Source organism: Dermacentor variabilis, chromosome 7 (assembly GCF_050947875.1).
Source record: "Dermacentor variabilis isolate Ectoservices chromosome 7, ASM5094787v1, whole genome shotgun sequence".
Lineage (NCBI taxonomy): Eukaryota > Metazoa > Arthropoda > Arachnida > Ixodida > Ixodidae > Dermacentor > Dermacentor variabilis.
Genome location: NC_134574.1, coordinates 165,562,590 through 165,577,058, shown reverse-complemented (window position 1 = coordinate 165,577,058; position 14,469 = coordinate 165,562,590). Strand labels below are relative to the sequence as shown.

The following is a 14,469-nucleotide window of genomic DNA, read 5'->3' as shown; positions in this document are numbered from 1 at the left end:
GGGTGGTGTTGGAAAAGTTAACGGCCTTAGAGTGCAGCCAACCGGGCGCATACAAAGATGATTTGCGTAGCATCAAATCGAAATTGGAGCTATGCGATGAAGAGCGATATCGGGGAGCGATTATACGCGTAAGGGCAGAGGCATTGACAGCAGATGAGGCTCCAACTAAACGCGCGCTCGGTCTTGAAAAGAGACATGCACGGCGTAACCATATAGATGTACTTGAAGTAGATAATCGCGAAATAACCGACTGTGAGGACATAGCACAAGTGTTTTTCCAGCACTTTCAACAGCTTTTTGCATCGAGTCCTGTTGACGTAGATGCCTTTAGAGCCACGGTTTTGGGACGCATGCCGCAACTCAGCGACGACACGAAGAACAGACTAGAGGCACCGATATCAGCACGTGAAGTGGAAAAGGCCATTGATGATTTAAACACTGGAAAATCGCCGGGTCCGGATGGCCTTTGCGCCGCTTTTTATAAACGGTTTAAATCAGACTTGTCGCCTCTTCTTGCTGACGTTTTTAACGAAGCGTATGAAGTAAACTCATTGCCATATTCTTTCGGGTAAGCACACACTGTGCTCATCCCTATGACCGACGAGTCTACGAAACTAAAACATGTAACGTCGTGCAGACCAGTATCACTTACCAACAAGGATTAGAAAGTATTCATGAAGATCATCGCTGGCAGGTTACAATCAGTAATGGAAACCATAGTAGGTAGTCACCAAACATGCGGCATCAAGGGAGGTACTATTAGCACAAACATATACATAATGAGATCAATTCTAAAATGTTGTGACGCCTTAAGGTCGCGAGTTGCTATTCTCCAACTTGATTTGGAGAAAGCTTTTGACTGTGTTGCTCATGTTATTTTAATTGCCATTCTAAAGCATATAAATGTCGGGTCCATAATTACTGACGGGGTGGCCATGGCGTACCGGAACGGAAGTACTAAGCTTATAATTAACAAGTCACTGGGGGCCCCCATCAGTATTCAACGTTCCGTACGTCAGGGCTGCCCAGCCAGCCCACTCCTGTTCTGCATTTATATAGAGACTCTGTGTTTGGCAGTGATTGAGAACAAATGTATTCATGGGTTTACAATGCAAGCATCAGAAGTTAAACTTCTGGCCTATGCTGATCACGTAGCCGTGTGTTGCAATGACAAGGAGAGCGTTTTGCAAACGATAAATGTTGTTAAAAAAATTGGCGAAATCACTGGAAGTAAACTGGAGCAAGTGCCACGGTATTTGACACGGGGAGTGGCCTAACACCCCCGCTATCTTTGCGAATATCACGTGGTCGACAACGCCAGCAAATTACCTGGGTGTACCACTTGAAGCTTATAAACAGAGCGACGAATACTGGCAGTGCGAGCTTAAAAGGGTTAAAGAGAAGGCTGAGGCGTGGAAAGCCAAACACCTTTCAGTATTTGCCAGGGCTACTGTGAGCAACTTGTTTTTCGTAGCTAAGCTATGGTACGTTATGCAATTCATTTTTTGTGACAGAGCCAATGTACAGAAATTGCACAGATTTTTGCCGTGTTTGTGTGGGGTTCCGGATGGGAGAGATGCAGACGCAACAATTTGTTCAGAAGGGTGAAAGATGGAGGGATAGGGCTGGCCCACCTGTTTGTGAGGCAATTAGTCGGACGGTTCTTTCTCTTCAGGAACACTGATAATGCATTTCTTCAATCGGTTTGCAAGGTTAGACTTGCGCATTTGTTACCAGAGTTTATTATGAGCTCTCAAAGTGTACCGGGGGCAGTGTTCGGTTTCTATAAGGAAATTGTACTGAGTGTTCCTTTCCTTGCTGTACGGTTTTCCAAAGAATATTTGTTTACGGTCACAAGAAAAAGGCTGCGCAATGATCTATTGGACAGCCTTTTTCCCCCACCTCGGTACCGAACTATATACAGTCGAGGCCCAGGCCAGAATGTTTTGAAACGTTTTAAAAAAATGCAGGTACCGCCTGGTATGAAAACTTTCTTTTTCAAACAACACACAGGAACACTATCAGTTGCAACGTTTTTAGAAGAAAGGGGCTTTTACATGCCATGGGGCTCAAATTGCTTCATATGCAAACAACCAGAAACAATAGACCATGTTTTTTTACACTGTTGGGCGGGAGTTTTCTTTTGGGATGTTCTACAGCGAACAATAAAGAAAGAATTTCCTCTTGAACCACATGGCATAAGGTATCTACCGATAGATGACGAGGACGGAACACCTTTCGATCAGATAATGTTAACTGGCCTCTACTGTACATGGCGAGCCCGCATGGCTGGCTATTCTATTGCGATCCCGATGCAAGACCAGCCCGTGTTTTCTTTCGAGAACAAATAACACGCTTTCTTGATGTGCTTGCTACACATGAGTGCCCTCCGCCTTGGATGGCCAGGATAGAACCCCTGGCTAATATTAAAGAATTTTAAACAACGCCAGCGCAAATATAACAGGCGGCTTTTACTTATTTATTTTTCTTAACGGATGAGAAGTTCATCTGTCTGTGTATATATATTCCTTATGTTGTCCTTCCGATCTACTGCTGGTTACCGGCAATAAAGAAAAAAAGAAGCCTGTGGCGCAACGGATAACGCGTCTGACTACGGATCAGAAGATTCCAGGTTCGAATCCTGGCAGGCTCGTATTTCGGTTTCCTTTTTTTTTTTCCTGGGCCAGTATGAAAGCATAGGATGTACTCCGGGAGCGTGCATACCCCTAATCGGGCCTGTGGCGCAACGGATAACGCGTCTGACTACGGATCAGAAGATTCCAGGTTCGAATCCTGGCAGGCTCGTATTTCTATTTCATTTTTTTTCTTGGGCCAGAATGAAAGCATGGGATATACTCCGGGAGCCTCGACCACCCATTCGGGCCTGTGGCGCAACGGATAACGCGTCTGACTACGGATCAGAAGATTCCAGGTTCGAATCCTGGCAGGCTCGTATTTCTATTTCATTTTTTTTTTTCTGGCCGAGAATGAAAGCATGGGATATACTCCGGGAGCCTCCATCGCCCGTTCGGGCTGTGGCGCAACGGATAAAGCGTCTGACTAGGGGTATGGATCGGCAACTGGGAAGACCATCCGAGTAGGTTTGCAAATATGCGCTGGACAGTCACGCCGGCAAAGTACCTAGGGGTGCCGCTTGAGCATTACCGTGACGCCGTTGATTACTGGAATGCCGAAACTGAAAGGGTTCGTGAATGTACACTTAAATGGGGAGGCCGCAATTTCTCTATGTTTGCTCGTGCGACAGTGAGCAACCTGTTTGCCGTTGCCAAAATTTTTTACGTGCTCCAAGCGTTGTGCATGTCAAGGGCTAACATGCAACGTTTACACAGAGTACTCGCGGTGTTTGTATGGGGTTCAAGCTGGGAGCGCACCAGTCGCACTAATATCTTTCGTCCCGTTAAATATGGAGGATTAGGTCTATCACATTTGTTCATTAGGCAGATTGTGTCGAGGTTTGTTTACTTACGGGGCCAAAATGACCCATTTTTATTAACTATGTTTCAAACAAGGCTGAGCGAAGCTATACCTGAGTTTATTGTATCGTCACATCGGTACAGTCTAGGCAAAGCGCGTGGTTTCTTAAAAGAGGTAGTCTTGGCTTTTCAGCTGTTAAAGGTTCGGTTTTCCATGGAATACTTAAGTAGGGGACCACGAAAGCGCTTATATAAGGACCTGGTAGACACAATGTTACCTGTGCCATTGTATCGCTCGATGTTCTGCATTGGAGCTGAAAAGGACGTACTAAAGAGAGTAAAACGAATGCCAGTACGCCCGTCGGTAAAGTCCTTCTTTATCCAGCTCCACACCAATACTTTACCTGTGAAACCGTGGCTAGATGAAAAAGGACTTTCCGTGCCTTGGAGCGTCAACTGTTTACTATGCCGGAAACCCGAAACAGTAGAACACATTTTTTTTTACTGCTGGGATGCTGTGTTCCATTGGGACATCTTACAGAGAACGCTAAAGAAGGACTTGCCGATTAGACCATATGGGATTCGTTTCCTGCCTACTCTAAATGAAGACAAAGTACCCTATGACATGTTCATGCTGGTGTCCTTGCATAGTTTATGGAAAACTAGAATGGCCGTGAGACATGCAGAAATAAACGCCCGGCCTGTTAGAGAATACTTCATTGAAAGCATTTGTCATATTTAGGAAATGTATAATTTGGAAAAAGAAAAACCAACATGGCTCAGTGTGATGACTGAGCTAGCGAATTTCAAGCGTTTTTAGTCCTGTGACCGCCAACCAATGGCAGAGATTTTGTTGTGACTGTTGTGCATCGTTAAAACGTCTTGTTTTGTATGTTGCCATGTCGGTAATAAAGAAAAAAAAACTACGGATCAGAAGATTCCAGGTTTGTCGCTCTCCATAAAGCTACAGAGGCACCACCCGAGTGGCTCCCAAGAGTAGAGCCGTTGGTGGATTTGCGCGAATTTCGATTACACTAAGCCAGCACAATACTGGTTGAATACGAGCGCACACAGCAAATGTATATTGTACTTTGGTTTTCGTTACGGTGACTGTTGTCTCTTGTGAAAATTTATGTACCAAAGATCAGGCAATAAAGAAAAAAAAAGAAGATTCCAGGTTCGAATCCTGGCAGGCTCCATTTTCGATTTCATTTTTTTTTCCTGGGCGAGAATGAAAGCATGGGATATACTCCGGGAGGCTCTATCCACCATCGGGGCCTGTGGCGCAACAGATAATGCGTCTGTCTGTCGATCTTTCTGTCGATGGAGACGAAGAAATCCTGGGATACGAGTCATATACAGCTTCGCTGTAAACACTTGCCAGCGACTTTCACCTACTAGACGTGACATCCTTTGCGTCGGCACCTGTTCTGGGTTTCATGCACCGGTTGACTTTCGCGCGAGACCTCATGGCTTCTACGTGCCATACGAGTTTGCATCGCACACCTGAGCGTGCGATGCATGGAACCCCTAACTGCTGACTTGTAGATTTCTTCATTTTTGTGAACGCAATTATTTGAGGAAAAAGCAGGCAACCAAAAATAAGATGGTGGTTGTCACTGTTGGAGAATGGTGCTTTCGCAACGGATAATCTTAGAGCCGAAGGAATCGCTGAGATGTGGTGCTTCATATTACAGCAGTCCCTTTACGTCATTTTCCACACTGCCTTGGTTTGCTCACTCTTATTTACGGTGTGAAACAAACAGTAACACGAGAAAGCTTTGTTGTAAGAAAGGCAGTTAGGCAAATTTCTTTTAGTTAAATTTGGTTACTATGCACGCACATATACATGTAGAGGTTCTCGTCGGAAAATTGCTAACTCTCTTCCCTGTTTATCATCCACATTCGGGAAAACGGGCGCTCCACGTTAACGCTGTAAATGTGGGAAACTAAAATGCACAGAAATAGCCATTCAGGATAGTGCCTTTTCGAGGAAAGAACGGGCTCGACTATGTCCTGCACTGTACAATTCACGTATTCTGCAGACTCTTTGATATTCTCCATTTCTTAGTTTTTTTTTTTACATTGATGAAAGCAAACATCAAACACTGAAGTTCTTTCAGAGCCCGCTCTTAAGATTATGATTAAAAACGCGGGCCCCGAACCAAATAGAATGAGCATCAATAGTGACTGAATATGGGCTAGTCGGAACATATAATTGGTGTGTTTTCAAGCACTGCCAATATGGAGCTTTTTCTACAAGGAAGGAGAGGAATGGACGACACTTACAACAGTATAGGAAAGCGATTATAATGTTAGAAGCGCTTTTGTTTGTTCGTATTCTTTCTTGTAGGAAAATGTTCATATTGGCAGCGCTTGAAAACACATCAAGAATGAGTATATCGTCACTGAAACGCACATCGGCTGTGTCGTTTCTTGACGAGACATTTTCGTTACGCAGATAACGATTCTTCCAGACGGATGGTATTCACGAAATGAAGAAAAAAAAGATCGCCAGTTAGCTCACCTTCACAGCAGTACAATCATCCTGGTCGCTGTCATTGGTTTCGTGTGTAGGGCAACTTGAATTCCGCTTAAAGGGACTATCTACCGCTCAGGAACATGCATGAGGATTGTGGAGGGAATGAGATCATTGCGTCATATTGACGGAAATTAGCATGTCTGTATCCCATAAACAAGGAATTAGATTCTTTTTTTTTTACTTTGGCTCTGAAACTGGTGCAGGAATGGCATCTGGCGGCGCTCAACGTTGAAGCATGTGTAACTAGTGTGTGTACCGTCATGTGACTCTAAAGCAGCGCGAGGGAGAGTTATCTTGCTTGGAAACAATATTGCATTGCCTGAAATTATATTTTATATACTTCTGCTGACTTTTTCTTTGCGTGAGAGAGCAATTCCTTACTTGTTCTTTCGATTAGCGTGTCTGTGCTGCTATCGAGACACCCCATAGCGCGTGTTGAAAAAGTGACGCCGCCTTGTGCAAACAAACGGAGTCACGGTGAACGGAGTGGTGCATTGATGCATGGCTGCGGAGATTACCATTGCGCCCAGTCTGAACAATGTGTGAAGAAGAAGACGCGCCTCGCGGCACAGCCGCATCGCCAACGCGCGGCTCGTCTCGCCTCGCGCTGTTGATTGCTGGCGTCCGTTTGGACAGTGTTTCGGGCTGCTTCGCCGTTCCCGGTTGCTGTGCCTTTACATTAGGAGCCGCCAATAAACCTTTTCTCAATTGGTGGAGGTGCGGGGTACTCAAACCCCGTCGCTTGAAACCCTGGAGCTGAGATCAAGAACGCTACCACCCGCCATGACCGACAGCTCCTCCCAAACGGCACCGACGCCACAGTCCATCACCTGCACCGGCGTTCCACGACAACGGGACCCCAAGGTCTTCAGCGGTGCAGACGACGAAGACGTAGAAGACTGGTTTGCGTCATATGAACGGGTGAGCGCACACAACAAGTGGGATGATCCAGCCAAGTTAACTCACGTCATCTTTTACCTGGCTGGTGTTGCCCAACTGTGGTTTCACAACCACGAAAGTGACGTGCCCACATGGTCAGTCTTCAAGACAACCTTTACGGAAGTGTTCGGCCGACCCGCTGTTCGCAAGCTGCGTGCCGAACAGCGCTTGCGCGCCCGAGCACAGCAGACGGCGGAAACGTTCACAAGCTACATAGAAGACGTCGTGGACCTTTGTAAACGAGTCAACGCCGCAATGCCCGAAGCTGAGCGAATTCGCCATATACTGAAAGGCATCGATGACGGCGCATTCCAGATGCTTCTAGCCAGGAATCCGCGCACTGTGTCTGAAGTTGTCAGCCTGTGCCAAAGTTACGAGGAGTTAAGGAAGCAACGCGCTTCGACTCGGCGTCCTTTGGGAAGCGACGATTTGTTGGCGAGCCTTGACAACTTGTACGACCCATCCTCATTCTTTCAGCGGGTCAAGGACTTTGTGCGTGAGGAAGTTGCCCGCCAACTTTCTTTAGTCCCCTTCACTCAGGAGCCCACCTCCCGTCTTCCAAACTCGCTCCGCACCCTCATTTCCGAAGAGGTCGCCCAAGTTGTCCCTTCCGCACACCATCAGCCGCCTGCAGCCGCGAATCTCAACTCTACGCGGGCAGTGCAGCCTGTCGCCACGCCTCTCTCCTATGCGCAGCCAGTCCTGCCTGTGGCCGCGCCTCTTACGTACGCGCAGGCAGTACGCAGGCCTCCAACGGCGTCTTTCACGACCCAGTCCCAACCGCTGCCACCGGAAGCCCATGCTACATCTTGGACCGCACCGCGCGCTAATCCTTGGCGAACACCTGACAATCGACCCATCTGTTATTCTTGCTGCACTCCCGGACACGTCGCCCGATATTGCCGCCGTCGTCCTCAAGCGTTCGGCGACGCCTCGCGGCCCTTCCAGTACGGCAGCCGGCCATTTCGCCAATACGCCGCTCCTTCCCCCCAACCGTATGCTCGTGCTGACTTCCCAGAATTTCCTTCGCGTCGCTCGCCATCCCCTCGCCGACGCTCGCTCTCCCCAATGCGTCGGCGACCCGCACCACCTGACCAGGAAAACTGAACGTCGCAGTTCAAGAGGCAAGAACTGCGCCCCATTCGAACTGTCAAAGTCCTCGCGCCTCTCCTGCTAACGTGCTCGAAATTTGTGTAGAAGGTGTTCCAGCATTCGCTCTTGTGGATACCGGCGCAGCCGTTTCTGTGATAGCCGCCAAACTGTGCCGTTCGCTGCGCAAGGTGACCACGCCGCTTTCTGGACTGTCGCTTCGTACGGCAAGCGCGCAGCACGTCACTCCGCACGCAGCCTGTACTGTGCGTGTGCTTATTCACGGCATTATTTACATCGTCGAGTGTATTGTTCTTCCCTCCTGCTCGCATGACGTCATCCTCGGATGGGACTTCTTATCCAGTCATAAAGCCGTGATCGACTGCGCACGCGCCGAAGTTGAATTTGCCCCTTGTGACGCACCCTTGGACGAAGATTGCGACCGCCCTTCTAAACTTACCGTGCGCGAGGACACAGATATTCCACCTGGCTCCTTCGCCCTCGTACCCGTCTTTTGCGACGCCATCGCTGATGCAACGGTCCTCTTCACGCCGTCCGACGTCTTCATGGGCCGTAAATCTCTCCCACTACCCTTCGCGACGCTTGACATGGCTGGCGGCTGCAGCAATATATACTTTTACAATCCCCTCTGTGCGCCTATTACGTTGCTCGTTGGTCAATGCCTTGGCTTCGTGGAGCTCCTCGACTCTTCGTCTTTGGTTGACGTCCCTGGAGACTCTTTTGACGTCGACCCCGGCCAACCATCTTCGATGTCCGCGCTTGAGGAAACGTCCAGGGTTGCGTTCTTGAATGTCATCGCCGATACCCTCACACCTGCCGAACGCGCCGACCTTCTTGATCTCCTGCACAAATTTAGAAGTTCATTCGACGTTTCACAACCTCACCTGGGCCGCACGTCGGAAGTGCAGCACTACATTGACACCGGTTCACATCAGCCGTTACGTCAACGACCATATCGCGTCTCTGCCGAAGAGCGTCGTGTCATTACCACCCAAGTCGAAGATATGCTGCGCCGTGATGTTATTCAACCTTCGCACAGTCCCTGGGCATCTCCTGTCGTTCTCGTTCGCAAGAAGGACGGGTCTATTCGCTTTTGCGTCGACTACCGTCGGTTAAATAAGGTAACGCGCAAAGACGTCTATCCTTTGCCGCGCATCGATGACGCCCTCGACAGTCTTCAGGGAGCAGAATTCTTCTCGTCCCTTGACTTGCGTTCAGGGTACTGGCAGGTCCCGATGGCTGCGGCCGATCGCCAGAAAACCGCATTCATTACGCCTGACGGTTTATATGAATTTAAGGTGATGCCTTTCGGGCTTTGTAACGCCCCTGCCACCTTTGAACGACTCATGGACAACACGCTGCGTGGCCTCAAGTGGTCTATATGTCTGTGTTACCTCGACGATGTCGTGGTTTTCTCGCCTGATTTTCCTACTCACCTGCTCCGCCTCAGACAAGTTTTGACCTGTCTAACGAACGCTGGCCTTCAACTCAACCTCAAGAAGTGCCGCTTCGCCGCGCGAGAGCTCACCATTTTAGGCCACGTTGTGTCCAAGCACGGCGTTCTACCCGATCCTGCAAAACTTCGAGCAGTCGCCGAGTTTCCGAAGCCTCAGACCATCAAAGAACTTCGAAGCTTCGTGGGCCTATGCTCATATTTCCGGCGCTTTGTTCGAAATTTCGCATCGATCATGGCGCCATTGACTCAGCTTCTACGCGGTGACGCCGCGCTCTCCTGCTGGTCCCCTGCATGTGACTCCGCCTTTGCTACGCTGCGTCGTCTTCTCATCTCCCCACCTATTCTTCGCCATTTCGACCCGTCAGCTGCAACTGAAGTACATACAGATGCCAGCGGGGTCGGTCTCGGCGCCGTACTCGCCCAACGAAAGGCGGGCTACCCCGAATATGTAGTCGCCTATGCGAGTCGCACACTGACGAAGCCTGAGGCCAATTACAGCGTGACCGAAAAAGAGTGCTTAGCTTTAGTATGGGCACTTGGCAAGTTCCGCCCATATCTGTACGGGCGCCCATTCGACTTGGTCACAGATCACCATGCGCTTTGTTGGCTCGCCAACTTGAAAGATCCCACTGGCCGCCTAGCCCGTTGGGCACTACGCATCCAGGAGTACGATATTCGCGTCGTATACCGCAGTGGACGCACACACTCCGACGCAGATGCCTTGTCTCGTTCACCTTTACCTCCAGACTCGGCCTGCGCAACAACTTCCGCGCATTCCGTATCATCTCTCGACATGGACTCCTTTGCAACCGCGCTTGTTCGGTGCTGTCTTGACTGTCAACGCCGCAAATCGCCGCCTTTACGCCCATCTGGTGTCTTGCAGCCGCTCCCGTGCCCTGCCACACCCTTCGATCGCGTCGGCATCGACCTATACGGCCCGCTTCCTATGACACCAGACGGCAATCGGTGGATCGTAGTTGCTATTGATCATTTGACACGCTACGCCGAAACTGCTGCTTTACCAAGTGCTACAGCGCGGGATGTAGCCTCTTTCGTCCTACATCGCTTCGTGCTTCGACACGGCGCACCTCGGGAACTCCTCAGCGATCGAGGTCGCGCCTTCCTCTCCGAAGTCGTCGAAAGTTTGCTTTCGGAATGCCATATTATTCATCGGACAAGCACGGCATACCATCCACAGACTAACGGGCTCACAGAGCGATTTAACCGCACACTTGGTGATATGCTCTCTATGTACGTGGCATCTGATCATGGTAACTGGGACCGCATTCTTCCATTCGTCACGTTCGCGTACAACACAGCGATCCAGGCCACTACGGGATTTTCACCTTTCTTCCTCCTGTATGGCCGCGAGCCTACGCATACCATCGACACGCTCCTTCCATACCGTCCTGACGCCTCCGAGTGTCTACCTGTTTCCGAAGTCGCCCGACAAGCCGAAGAATGCCGCCAGCTAGCGCGCTCCTTTACGGCAGAGCAACAGCAGCGCCAGAAAGAAAACCGCATCGACACGCATCCCAACACGACCTACGCTCCAGGCGTTCTTGTGTGGTTGTCGGTCCCTTTCCAAACGCCGGGGCTTTCCTCGAAACTCGTCCCAAAATTCGAAGGGCCTTACCGAGTCTTGGAGCAAACATCCCCGGTGAATTTTCTCATTGAGCCCCTGTCACCACCTGAAGACTTGCGCCGGCGTGGACGTGACATTGTCCACGTCTCGCGTCTCAAGCCCTACCACGACCCTCTGCCTCCCGATTCTTAAGGTGCCAGGATGGCTCTTTTTGTGCGGGGGGAGATTGTGAAGAAGAAGACGCGCCTCGCGGCACAGCCGCATCGCCAACGCGCGGCTCGTCTCGCCTCGCGCTGTTGATTGCTGGCGTCCGTTTGGACAGTGTTTCGGGCTGCTTCGCCGTTCCCGGTTGCTGTGCCTTTACATTAGGAGCCGCCAATAAACCTTTTCTCAAATGTTTTAAGTGGAGCCTACGCAATCGAAAAATTCTGTTTGAAAAATTTTGCTCACTTTCCAGAGTAACCACTGCACGTTTGGACACTTCGAATAGTATGCGCTTTCTATTGCTCTACAAAAAAAAAAAAAGAAGGTCATTCAAAAAATTGTAGACAGCACATTTATGTTCTGTGGCTATACAGCGTTGCGCTGCTGGGCTCGAGGCCGAGGGTTCGATTCCCGACGGCAGTGACCGCATTCAGGGTGAAGCGGAATGCAATAATGCTCTTGTACTTCGATTTAGGTACGCTCTAGGGAACCCCGGGTGGTCGAAATTAATCCGGTGTCCCCCCACTACGGCGTGCCCGATAGCGGTAAATCCTGGAATTTAATTAACCTCGAGCAACTCGAGCAACACGTCGACTTTGTGGCAGTATGGTCTTGAGGCCGACTTGAAGTGGACGATGAGAATCTTGTGCACGTATATAGCACCGCGCAGGGGCTCTATACGGCTCCGCTCCTTTAGTTTCCGTGAACGTGGCACAGGACTTTTATTAAGAAACGTCCGCCTTGCGAGCAAAGCTAGACAGCTCTTTCGCTAGATACTGCTGACTGCACCTTCTGGGATTGTTAAGCTTTGAGGTGTTGATTTGTGAGGAATAGGCTTCCAATACTCGAGCACATCGATCAATGTTTCATAAAAACTAAGCCAGCGAGTACTTCGAAAGGGTAGGCTGATGGACTAGTTTGTATATGGCAGCAAGTAGGGGCATACTGTGGACAAAATGTTTTACAGCATGCCAATGTTCTTACAAAATGTCTGAATTTTTTTTTCTCCTGCTTCACAAGAACCTTTGAACACTACAGTAACGTGGCTGACACAGTCGGTGGTGTTTGGATCGGACTGCTGGTACGATCTGTTGGGAACTCGGCGCTGACGCCCGTGGTTGTACCTGGGTCGCAAGCCCCAAGGGTAGCGTTGGCCTGGCGGCCTGGGGTACAACTGGAAGCATCCGAAGGTCCCGGCAAAGCATGAGTCGACTGGTAACAACGAAACAACTTGTTTATTTTAACATCGCAAAGAGTTGGCGGTCAGGTTTGACCGAAGTAGAGAGACGGGAGAGCACTTTACTCAGCAGAAGAAATCGGAGCCCTCCTTTTTGCGTCCGGGGGCAGCTGTTTTTATACTCTCGCAGTTGAGGGCAAGAAGGAACCCCTCAAAAGACGAGCACGTGAATGTACAATGGGCTAATGGTGACGCACACTGTCGTAGCGATGCCGTAGCACCATGACGAGCACGATCTCGTAGCACCCTGTCGAGCACGATCTCGTAGCACCCTGTTGTAGCGCTGCCGGTCGGGCACAATGACTGTAATGAGAGGATGGTCCCTGCTTTGGCATCGCCTGTTTCGGGCACAATGACTGGAATGAGAGGATGGTCCCTGCTTTGGCATCGCCTGTTTCGGGCACAATGACTGGAATGAGAGGATGGTCCCTGCTTTGGCATCGCCTGTTTCGGGCACAATGACTGGAATGAGAGGATGATCTTTTGCGGTCGCATCGCCGCAGTCGCGCCTGGAAACACCTGCCGATGAGTGTTGCGGCGACGACGATCGGGCCAAAATGTCTGCCGCCCCGCCGCAGTCGCGCCGGCAAAACCACCTGTCGCAGGCGAAACGCAACAGACCGCCCCGCCGGGGGAAGGAGATCCCGATGGACAGGGGACTGCATCCGCTGTCCGGAGGGATGTCGCTCGATGATGCTCATAACCGAAGTCGGGCGTCCCTCGACGTTTCTTGAGCGCAGCGCACAGAGAAGGCCTCGTTCTCTTGTTCAGGTTCGCACGGGACACTGCAAAGTGACTTCGGGAGAGTTCACATTTTTGTTCTCGTTCCCGGTAAGCGTTAGAACTACGCTGAAACTCAACCGCTCAGTCAGCAAGCACGGCACAACCCTCACTAAGCCCTGCCAGGCTCTTTCCCCTTTTTATACCACTGCCTAGTTCCTTACAGTAGTCTAGCATCACTCAGAACGCGTCCACAAATTGAAAACTTGCACTAGAAAGCATATCATCACTTTGAAACACTAAACAAAAGCAATATGTTAAAAAAATCCTGCCTCAGGAAAAAAAACATCAGTAACAAACAATTTTGAGGCTGATTCCTACGTTAGGGGCTTCGACTTAAGCCATCGGCGTTACCGTTGAGACTCCCCTTTTTGTAACGCACCTCAAAGGAATATTGTTGTAAAGCGAGGCTCCAGCGCAGGAGGCGGCCATTTTTGGGAGAGATGGTCTGCAGCCATTGGAGAGGGCAGTGATCCGTCTCAATGATAAACCTCGAGCCGGCTAGATAGCATGACAATTTCTGAACGGCCCACACGAGACACGCACACTCTTTCTCGGTGGCGCTATACGCCTGCTCACGACTGGTCAGCTTACGACTAGCATACAGGACGGGGTGTTCTACTTCTCCATTTTCCCGTTGGCACAGTACAACGCCCATGCCTCGCTCACTAGCATCGCACTGAACAATGAACCCTTTTGTATAGTCTGGCGATCGTAGCACAGGCTGGCTTGTTAGGGCACTCTTTAGGGCGCTAAAAGCTCTTTCCTTTGTCTCGTCCCAGACGACTGTTTGAGGCTCTGTCTTTCTTAGAGCATCCGTCAGGGGAGCCGCGATATCAGAGTACCTAGGGATGTACCTCTGATAGTAGCCGGCGACACCTAAGAACGACCGAATATCGGTCTTTGTGCGCGGTTGCGGAAAGTCTCGCACAGCGGCCACTTTTATTTCAGAGGGGCGGCGACGACCCTGACCAATCACGTGACCGAGGTAGACAACCTCGGCCTGTGCTAACTGGCACTTAGGAGCCTTTACTGTCAAGCCTGCTTCGCGCAGGCGGGTTAGCACTGCCCGCAAGTGTGTCATATGCTCAGACCAGGATGCGGAGAATATCGCTACGTCGTCTAGATACGGTAAAGCGAATTCTTGCTGTCCCCGCAACACTTTATCCATGAGACTTGAAA

At 50.1% G+C, this 14,469-nt stretch overlaps 3 non-coding genes across 3 annotated transcripts; all 3 read left to right on the top strand.

Annotated features, from left to right (window-relative positions):
* Positions 1 to 2,580: 2,580 nt before the first annotated feature.
* TRNAR-ACG (transfer RNA arginine (anticodon ACG)) lies at positions 2,581 to 2,653 on the top strand. The gene has a single exon. It is a non-coding gene; the product is annotated as a tRNA-Arg (tRNA).
* Positions 2,654 to 2,732: 79 nt separating this feature from the next.
* Positions 2,733 to 2,805, top strand: TRNAR-ACG (transfer RNA arginine (anticodon ACG)). Its single transcript has one exon. It is a non-coding gene; the product is annotated as a tRNA-Arg (tRNA).
* A 75-nt stretch (positions 2,806 to 2,880) lies between these two features.
* On the top strand, positions 2,881 to 2,953 carry TRNAR-ACG (transfer RNA arginine (anticodon ACG)). The gene has a single exon. It is a non-coding gene; the product is annotated as a tRNA-Arg (tRNA).
* The last annotated feature ends 11,516 nt before the right edge of the window (positions 2,954 to 14,469 follow it).